This window comes from Trichechus manatus, unplaced genomic scaffold (genome assembly GCF_000243295.1).
Source record: "Trichechus manatus latirostris isolate Lorelei unplaced genomic scaffold, TriManLat1.0 scaffold00115, whole genome shotgun sequence".
Taxonomy (NCBI): Eukaryota; Metazoa; Chordata; class Mammalia; order Sirenia; family Trichechidae; genus Trichechus; species Trichechus manatus.
The window spans coordinates 5022139-5033463 of NW_004444051.1; positions in this window are offsets into that span (position 1 = coordinate 5022139).

Here is an 11325-nt window from a genome sequence, read left to right on the forward strand (position 1 = left end):
ACTGTAGTGATAGAGTTTATAATACATAGGGAAATCACATCAGATAATAAAATGGTAGACAATCATACAATACTGGGAATCAAGACCTAGCCAAGTTGACAGTTCTGGGGGACACAATTCAATCCATGATACATGGATATGTATATATATATAGCCTCATTAAGAAATGGAAAATTGTTTTACAAAGTGGTATACCAACTGAAAATCCCACCAGAAATTTATGAGAATTACCATAAAAGTATTGTCAGGCTTTTTGATGTTATCCATTCTATGGACTATATAGTGGTATTCCATAATGATTATACTTTGCTTTTCCCTGACTGCCGATGGTTATAGGTCATTTGGAAGTGAAGCAGTTTGTGAAGTGCTTGTTCAAAACATCTGCTATTTTTCTATAGAACTATATCCATTATTTTCTTACTGATTTATAGGTTAAATAATTTGACCAAGATCACACATCTAGTAAGTGGGAGAAATAGGTCTGAAACCCTAGTCTGTCAGAATTAAATGTTCTTAGTTGCTATTGCTCCCCAAAATAGCTACAGAGTAGCTTATGGAAAAAGTGAAATAATTGCATTCATTAACAAATACATTAAATGCTTCTGTTTTAAAAAATATTGTAAGTTTTCAAGTAAAATATGTAGGATATATATAAATGAAACTTATTTTCATTCATGGATTGTAGGAACAATCTCACTTTTTTATTTTTTTGGTTCTGTTTTTAAAATTTTGTTTATTTTGTTGTTTCATTGAGAATATACACAGCAAAACATACGCCAATTCAATAGTTTCTATATGTACCATTTACTGATATTGATTACATTCTTTGAGTTGTGCAACCATTCTTACTCTCCTTTTCTGAGTTATTCCTCCCCATTAACATAAATTCACCGCCCTCTAAGGTTCCTATCTAATATTTCCAGTTGCTGTTGTCCATTTGATCCCATATAGATAGTTCTTAGAAGAGCTTAACTCTCAAGGCAGACCATTTTTACTAGTTAAGCTAAACTATTGTTTGGTTTTAGGGAGACTTCAGGGTATATTTTTGGTTTAAGGTTTAAAGATCATCTCAGAGTAATAGTTTCAGTGGTTCGTTCAAACTTCATGGCTCCAGGAAGTCTGGAGTCCATGAGAACTTGGAATTCTTTTCTGCATTTTCTCCCTTTTGGCCAGGATTCTTCTATAGAATCTTTGATCAAAATGTTCAGTAATGGTAGCTGGGCACCATCCAGTTTTTCTGGTCTCGTGGCAAAGGAGGCAGTTGTTCATGGAGGCAATTAGCCACACATTTCATATCCTCCTCCTATTCCTGACTCTCCTTCTTCCTCTGTTGTTCCAGGCAAAGAGAGAACAATTGTTGTGGCTTGGATGCTTTTAAGACCCCAGGCACTATGCAATAAACTAGCAGGTAAAACAGAAGCACTAAACATGATATTAGGCCAATTAACTGGTATGTCCCGTGTAACCATGACCCTAAACCTCCAAATCAAGAAACCCAATCCCATGAGGTTTTTGGTTGTACATAAGCAGCATATCACACAAACTCTACCAATTCAACTTTTGTAATTTCACTTTTTATAGAGAGTAAATAAGCAATTATTGAATGCCCACTGTATACTAAGCTATGGATAGTGGCACATGTTTGTACTTTATATGGTATTGCTATGTATAGATAGGTTTGTACTTATAAGGAATGTTGGATAAAGTCATGCGAACCCTTTTAATCTGATCTCAGAATAGTTTTAGTTAAACAAAGTCATAACAGATAATTCATTCAGATCATTGCTATGAATGAATTTTGTATTCATACAACTATATGTATAGAGACAATGGCATGTGTTGACACTAAACTATTGCATTTTTAACAACTGATAAAACTTACAGGTATAAATATATGAACAAAGAATGATCTGGAGCCATAAAAAATTATTTAAATGATCTCACATATTTATTCTTTGAGTCTTTCTCTCCTATCATATTCTTCTCCTCTCTCTATTTTTTTCCCTTTTGTCCTCATTCACTCTCTTCTTTTTATCTTATATGGAGCTTACAAGGACAGAACAATTTCAGTGTATTAGGGGTAACAGAAAGAGAGAAGGAATAGGAGGCAGGAATAGAGACAAAGGAAGAGATTTTCTTTGGATACTGGCTTGCAATTTCATTCACTTCTTAAATTCTCCAGATTGTGTTCTTACAATTACAGTCCATGGAGGTGGTCGCTACCTCCCAGAACACCAGGCATGGGACAGAGGCCTCAAGCTAGTGCCAATACATAAGCCACTGCTATAGAGCTGCAGGTGCAAACCCTCAATTAGGATGTGTCGTTCATCTCTGTCAACACTAACGAAATTCAGAAAGCTAAAGTGACAGGCACAGCAACTGGTTTGGGAGTTTAAAAATTAACATCTTCAAGTTTCATTTTCCCATCTCTTCCAGCCTTAGCTCCTTCCATCAGGAAGGTGAACAGAAGGAGCCTCACCCCACCAGCCTAGGCAAGTCCGGGAGCCGAGGCAAAAATCCAAGTGGCATTGCAGAATTGTTTTGAAAGGCAGTGAAAAGGAAAGGGGCCAAGGGATAAAACTCTGGTGCCCTTGTGAACTCTGACAAGACAAATGAATCTTCAGCTGTGATATTCCAGACCTGAACTGACAACTCTTGAAAGCAGAAGTTTGATTGCAAGTGTGGCCTGTCCATCAGAATACACCAAGAAGGATAACAAATGAAGGTTGAGGTGTAGCAATGGACCTTTTGGAACATGGTTTTAGACAAAGAAAATATCACATTTAAAGAATCCTAGTGGTGCAGTGTTAACAGCTCAGCTGCTAACTAAAAGATCGGCAGTTCAAATCCACCAGCCACTCCTTGGAAACCCTATGGAGCAGCTCTACTTTGTCCTATAGGGTTGCTATGAGTCAGAATCAACTCAACGGTAACGGGTTTGGTTTGGTTTGGTTTGGTTTTTTCTGAAAACCATCTTAAAGTGTCTGCAAGTTTTTATGTATTTGAGCTGCACGTTTTATTTCTTGTTTTTAACAAGTGAAATAAACCATTACATAGAAATTGCATTCCAAGTAAGAGGAACAAAGGCCTGTGTAGGAATGCAATAGTACATGAGCTGATTTTTTATATATACATTACAGAGGAGACTTAAAATGATCCTTTTTTCTTTTAAGATTTAAAACATGTTTTCCAGCTCCCTGTATATGTATGTTCTCTGAGTTAATCTGAAAGTTTTCTATAAATGATGTGAAAATTTGCTATGAATCAGGACTAAAACATTTGATAGTAAACTCCCTGCTGAAATCTGAGAGCCTGTGTTGAACAGATTTCTGTAGAATAACTGGAGCACTGCCAAAAAAATTTTGAAGAGCCATGATGTCTCAGAGGAACTATATAAACAGTTTCCTGATTCTTTTCACCAATGCAGTCAAACTCTTTCCCCAGGTCAGGTCCAGCATACTAGGTCTGACTCCCTCCTTCTCCTTACAGGTCTTTCTGCCATCCCCCACTTCATCTGGCTTCTCCCTCTGCTCACTGCTTGTAGCTCCTCTGCCCTGGCTTGAATGGAGTCAAACCTAGAAGATGCTTCCTTTCCTTCTTTAGCAGCAGCTCAGGTCAAGTGCAGTCCAGCTGCTTCTTTCCTCTTGGAAAGCAGTTTCTGTGTCCTCTGTTCATCATATACAGCTTTCTGCCTTTGGCCCTTCCCAGCAGGGCACCAGTTATAAATCTATAAGCCTGGTCCCATCCTCACACTTCAGAGTGCATCATCTAAGATGGTACATGCAGACATTATCAAACCATCTCAGAGTAAATACATTTCTCCTTCAAATCACAAAATTCAGCTCATTAATAAAAATGCTCATGGCTTTTATGGTTGGGGAGTATTAAATGACACGTTACTAAAATATAGTTTTAATTTCTTTTACAAAAAAATGCATTTTTATGAAAGAGAATATTGGTAAAGTTACCATATAATTTGTCATAGAAACCAAGACACTTTTGTGAGTGAAAAGGGGTCCTATTAAGGATTACTCCAGGACAAGAGGCATAAAATGGGCTAACTAGGATATAGGTCACCCTAAGCTACGTGAGTTGGTCCACAAAATGGGCTCCTACCAGTAAAAAAAAACCAGGTACCTGGCTGGTGGAAAATCAGTCAGCTGACTTAAATGACATTTATTTTACTCCTTTTGACCTAGCAATGGAAGAAGAGTAGTATTTGTTTTCCGGCAGCTAAGAATTGAACGTGACATTTTTTGGAAAATGTAGAAGAGATGAGAGTAAAAAATTGAGTCTTAGAGAAAGACACCTATAGAGCGAGGACATGTAATAGGTGAAACAACTTCCAGTTAACAAAATCAATGAAGAGACTAGCAAGCCCTTACTGTGGTATGGTACTCTTCAGGCACTGAAGGGTATACACAATATAAGATATTACTTCTTGTATTATAATACAGTTAGAGAGACAATACTCGACAATAGGTACTAGAGGAGCCCAACAAAGGAAGAAAATAATTTGGGCTAAAAGGATCAGGATAAACTTTAGGAAGGAAGTGAAGGTAAAATTGGTTAAGCTGCTCTGTAATGGGAAGTATTCAATAGGCAGAGAGGATTGTGGGAGGAGTTCCAAGGAAATGAATAGCATGAACCAAGCATTGGGCATCAGCCATGTCCAGTTCATATTGAGTAGAGCACCCAAACCAGGGCTAGAATCTACTAGGGAGAGGGGGAGGTAATGCTAAAATGATCTGTAAATGGGTATTGAATACCAGGCTAAGGGGAGGTATATGATCCTGTTAGATGTCACTGGAAATGATGTGATATGTCTTAGGAAACCAGTCTGAAGTCAGGGAGACCCATTAAATGGCTATTTCAATAGTATATAAATAAGGGAAGACCTGAATTAAGATAGTGATTTTTTTTTTAATGACTTAGAAATACAGTTATGAGAAAATTCAGATTATTCTTGGTAATTGATTAAATTAGGTGAACCAGAGAGTGGGCAGAATCAGACCAAAGTAGAGCTTCTAAAACTTCTGAGGTCACGAATGCCACCATGCACAGAGAGAAAGTTGATGAGTTTGCTTCCAGATATGTTAACTTTTATGTGACAATGAAACATCCTGGTGGGAAAGGACAAAAGTAGATAGATGTCCTGCAGTGAGATTAAAGTCAGAGTTAAATTTGGATCTTTGGAAGTTGTTACATTGAAAATGATTATCAAAATTTAAGAAAGTGGGTGAAATGTTTGTTGTTGAGTAGGTATTATATCAGAAAAGAAGCTCATAACATCTCTGTGTTTGGATGATGGCATGGAAGAATGAGGAAATAAACCTTTGAAGGCACCAGAGAAGAAGAGGCCTGAAGGCTAGATGGGGAACTAGGATTTTGTGGTTTTACAAAACTTAGATGAAGTGACCTTACACAAGAAGTGAAGTATTTACTTTATTAAAAGGCCAAGGGAAAAGGAGAAAGCTTTGAAAAGACCATTGATTTTGTTGGTTAAATTACTGTTGCTCAGTAATAATTAAGTTTAACTGTAGTGGTAGAATTTAGAAGGGAAAAGCTGTCAAGGAAATGTAAGCAGCAGATGTATTAAGGTCACTGAAGATATGTTCTAGTGAAAAGTAGACAAAACATAGCATAGATGGTAACTTCTGGGGCAGCAATGTATCTCATAACTTAGGGTATGAGGAGAGACACACTAGAGATATTAGAAAGAGGAAAGATTTTTGGAGCAATTCATAAACAGAAGGAAGGTGATATGATTAAAAGAAGATGCAAACTGGAATTTCCTGAAATGCAGAAAGGACATCTTTTCTTCTATATCTGCAAGGTACAGATAAGGAGATATTTTAAGTGGGGAAGAAAGTTTATAAGGGACTTAACATCGCGTTTGAGTCTCCACATATGATGTTGCTATGAGTCAGAACCGATTTGACAGCAACTGGTTTTTGCAGTCCCTGGGGTGGTACAAATGGTTAATGCATTTGGCTGTTAGAGGTTTGAGTCCACCCAGAAGTGCCTTGGAAGAAAAGCCTGGAGATCTACTTCTGAAAAACCAGCCATTGAAAGCCTTATGGAGCACAATTCTACTCTGATACACATGGGGTTGCCAGAAGTTGGAGTCAATTTGATGGCAAGTGCTTTTTAATATCACATTACCTCCTAAGAAGTCTACAACTAAGAGTTTCCCTCTTTTAGAGGGTTAGAAAATTCTCTGTTTATTTCACATTTGTGTTTCTTTCCATTTTTTGTCCATTTCCCCCTTTCTCTCGGTTATTTGCTTCTTTGGTTTGTTGGATTTGTATTCATCTCCTTTGTTGTCTCTGCTTGAACTAGTCATGTATTATATCAAAATATATGCATTTCTTACATGTTTTGCATCCTCTGTTCATAGTTCTTAATAGCTTCCCCTGACTTTCAATCTTTCAATTTAAAATAAAAATGCTATCATTCCTGTTTTAGCCCATGTACAAGACAGATAAATGAAAAAGTTATTTCAATAAGAAAAATATTTAAAATATCAAGATCTTTAGTTCTGTCCAGTTTTTAGTTTAAAAACCTGTGTTTAAGTATTCTTAATTTTATATCACTACTTCCTTAAAACAAAGAAAATACAGAGATTGGACTACAGATAAAGTTGTATTTTTTAAATAATAAAGTGAATTACATTTTTGTAAATTTACATTGAATTCAAGGAAGAGTGCATGTGCCAATTATAAAGGGACCTAAAGGCTGATTTGTGCACTGAGAATAATTTGAAAATGGTAGAACACTAAATAAATACTTAGACAGATTTTAAATTTTAGATGCATCATATTTATTTTTATAGTATGTAAGAAATCATTTTTTGTGGTTAAAACAGGAGTCATACAATGACTAGATTGATTTGTAGGCTGTGGACTGTTGACATGACTCCAAATATGTGAATAAAATCTGAAAAAAAGTTAGTTAATTATCTAGGTATTTACAAACACCTAGATGTTTGGCACTATGTATAAAAGTATTTGTGTCAGTTTTTATTCAAATATTTTATTCAAATATTTGATTCCTGTAACTCCCGGAATTGTCTTTTAATCTTCTGTGCCTCAAAAATAAGAGTCAATTTCCAAGCAATTTTCATTCTGTTTTTCATATAGAAGCCTCATGCACATGCCCCTAACTTTCATTCCCCACAACCACTGCTCTAGTATTTGGTGAGTGGCATATTTTTACGCAAATAATGCGAGTCTTCTATGTTTGCCAACTTTGCCTTTCTTCCTAGAGGTATTTTCGTATAAGTGCACTATGCTAATTCTTTTACAGCAACATGTAAAAAAAAGGTGGCATAGCTTCACTTATGAAAATACCTCATGGGGGGAGGGTGGAATTGGCAAACAAATGTAGAAGGCATGTGTCATTTGCATAAAAATACTGTAGTTAATTATGAGCCAGGAACTACAAAGGTGTTTACATATTGTATCTCTAGTCCTCACAACAACACTGCAAAGTAGGAACTGTTATTCCTTTTCTGTACTTTAGGCAAATGAGGTTTAGAAAGTTTTAGTAAGTTATTGATGAAACCTCAAGTCAACACAGGGCTGTGTGATTTGAGGCCCAGAATCTTTCCACTATTGCACAAAACTACCTGGCTTGAGTGTTGCTATGATGCAGGAAACTATGCCACCAGTATTTCAAATGCCAGCAGGATTACCCATGGTGGACAGGCTTCAGTAGAGCTTCTAGACTAAGACAGATTAGGAAGAAAAGGCCTGGCAATCCACTTCTGAAAATGAGCCAATGAAAACCTCATGGATCACAGAATATTGTCTAAGACTTTGACTTGCATACTTTCTATGCATCATCAGGAGGGGACCAATTTCTGGAGAAGGATGTAATGTTTAGTAAAGTAGAGGACCAGCAAGGGTGAGAGTGGACTAACACAATGGCTACAACAGTGGACTCACACAAACCAACATTCATGAAGATGGCACAGAACCAGGCAATTTCATTCTATTACACATGTGGTCGCCATGAGTCAGAGCCAACTCGATGGCAACAACAACAACAGGAACAACCTTTCTTCAATCACACCTGGTATAAAACCTATTGGATTGAAACCAGATTAACTTGACAGCTTCTTTAAATGGGTCTCCCTGCCTCAGGTTTCCCCATTGGTCAAACCACTACTATACTTTTAATCCTTTGATATATCCCTTGTAACGACCTTCAGTGATCCCTCAGACACAAGAACTAGGAATCTCACAAGACAGCTTATTCAGTGAAGTAAGGTAGAAAGATAAAAATAAATTTCTACCATCACATTGCAGTATTAGATTGTATGATACCTATTAATTTAAATTTTTAGAGAGCTTCTTTGTGATTTAGTATGTGGCCAATATTTGCAAGTGCTCCACATGTACTTTAAAAGTATATATATTCTTGTCAAAATTACATTGGAATATGTATTAAAAACAGCCCCTTCTCTTCTGAAAGCAGAGTGAGGTAAGGGCCAAGGGTCAATCTCTGTGATTTTCCATAACTCTGCAGACTCTAAGCCTTCCTCCAACTCCACAATTTTATGGGCCTGTCATTAAGAAACAAAATCCAGGTGGTAAGCATGGTATCTCCATTTCTCCCAGGACTAGATTCAATAGCACAGGGAAAAGAATGTACTCTCAAAATGTTAAAACTGAAAATACTATCAGAAATAAGAACAATGTGTTAAGATCACAATCAGCTTTATGAAATCTACAACTGCTGCCAGGGTAAAGTAAAATGGCTCAAACTGTATTCAAGTTGGTGAAGTTGAATACATAAATCAATGAATGGAGATACAGTTGGTTTCCTTACAAGTTGTAAGTCAGCATTTCAATCCCACAATGCCACATTTCTCCATTTAGTCTATGTTTCAAAAGTGAAATGAAGGTAAATAATCCTGGGAATGCTAAAAATATATTTTCCAAAAGCATACACTTTCAATTTAAACACTAAATGCAAGCACAAGTTTGAGATGGAATTCTGTAATTCAACAACACGTATTTCTTCCACATTCACCGAACATCTTATGAATAGATAATGCCTTATGTGAGAAAAGTAAAAGATATTCAGTACAGTTAACTTTTTAATGTAGATAGGGGAATGTTCTTGTAAATGGGATTTTGGAAAGAATGGATGAGGGAAAGTGTCTGTGATTAAAAAAAAAATGCCAAAGGGAATAAAGTTGTAGTGAAAATTTTAGGTGTGTGTATAACTTATATTTTCTGTCATGATAAAAGTAACTGATAGGAGAAGAGTGTTTCCATTCATAACATGTACATGTATTAGGAAAGAACTGTATAGGTTGGATTATTTTTAGATAAACTGGCCACAGAACTTCTAGATTATTGTAAACATCATTTTTATTTTAATAATTAATATAGTGTGAATTTTTTAATAGCACCCAGGTAATTTTGTATAGAGTGCACTCAGTAGACTTTCGTCTTGATTTCCTTCTTCATGGACATTTCATTTCAGACATCCAATTTCAGTTTTACTAGAAGGACCCTCCAACTATCCTTGTCTCTGAAGAGTAATTTCATTTAATTAAAAAAAAAAAATACAACAATCGTCAGCTTTGTAACATCTCCTGTATTAAGTTAGTTTTACTGACCTAAGTGTTCCCTTCATCTCAGTCTTTCAATGCATTTCCTTTTCCCTTAGGTTAAACATCTTTGGGAACACACAGCTCAAGGCCTGACAGAGCCAAATGACACAAACACCTCTTCTGAAGCTTGGGCACTACACATTACAGTTTGGCCAGATGAGACAAATTGCACTCATGTGTGATGTCATCGATGCAAAGATGCTAAGATGGCAGCATTTCTAATTTCAAATAAACACCTGCTTGATTCAATGAACAGAATTTTTACTATCTTTTGACTAAGAATGAATTATTTCCAGTAAGTAAACCAAAACATAACCTGTCACGTTGTCAAGTTTATCGTTTTCTCCCTTTAGAATAATTCCCTTATGCATTCCTTCTGCTTAATTCTATTAAATTCTTCTACCTAGACAAAATGTCGTATGCCTTATAATAGAATGGTAAGTTTCCCTGAATAAGGCCTGAAAAATTGGATAGTGAATGTTTCATGTCCTAAACAATACTTAGTCCACATGATTGAGTGAATGCTGGCTGATGGCGATCTTTTAACCTGTACTCCCACCTCTAAATGCAGAGACATCAAAGTCACTGACGAGCAGCACAATGTCAAACCTTTGGAAGCATGGACACCTCCAAAATGATGATATCTGATGCCCCACATCCATAAGGACATGTGCTAGCAGAATAATGGCACCCCACGTATGTCTATGTTCTAATCACTGAAACCTCTGAATATGTTACGTGACATGGCAAAGGGGAATTAAGGTTTCAATGAAATTAAGATTGCTGATCAGCTGACCTTGAGATAAGGAGAGTAGCCTGAATTGTCCAGGTGGACCCAATAAAATCAACAGTAACCAGTTGCCTAGTTGACTCCAACTCATGACGAACCTGACCCCATGAGTGTCAGAGTAGAACTGTGCTCCACAGAGTTTTCAATAGCTGATTTTTCAGCAGATCATCAGACCTTTCTTCTGAGGCACCTCAAAGTAGACTCAAACCTCCAATCTTCTGGTTAGCAGCCAAGTGCATTAACAATTTGTACCACCCAGAGACTCCATTCCTAGAACATGCCAGGCATATTCTTGCATCAAAAGCTTTATACTTCCTGTACATACTTCCTGTACTTCTGCCTGGAACAGTCTTCTCCCAGAAATCTGTATGGTTTTTGTTCCACGCTATTTTCAGGTATAAACTGTGTGTGTGTCTGCTGTTGTTAGGTGCTGTTGAGTCAGCTCCAACACATAGTGAACCTATGTACAACAGAACAAAACACTGCCTGGTCCTGTACCATCCTCACAATTGTTGATATGTTTGAGCCCATTGTTGCAGCCACTGTGTCAATCCATCTCGTTGAGGGTCTTCCTCTTTTTTGCTGACCCTCTACCTTACCAACCACAATGTCCTCCACCGGGGGCTGGTCCCTCCTGATAACATGTCCAAAGTATATGAGACAAGGTCTCACCATCCTCACTTGTAAGGAGCATTCTGGCTATACTTCTTCCAAGACAGATTTGTTTGTTCTAGCAGTCCATGGTATATTCAATATTCTTCACCAACACCATAATTCAAAGGCACCAACTCTTCTACGGTCTTCCTTGTTCTTTGTTCAGCTTTTGCATGCGTATGAAGTGATTGAAAATATCATGGCTTGGGTCAGGCGCACCTTAGTCCTCAAAGTGACATCTTTGCTTTTCAAC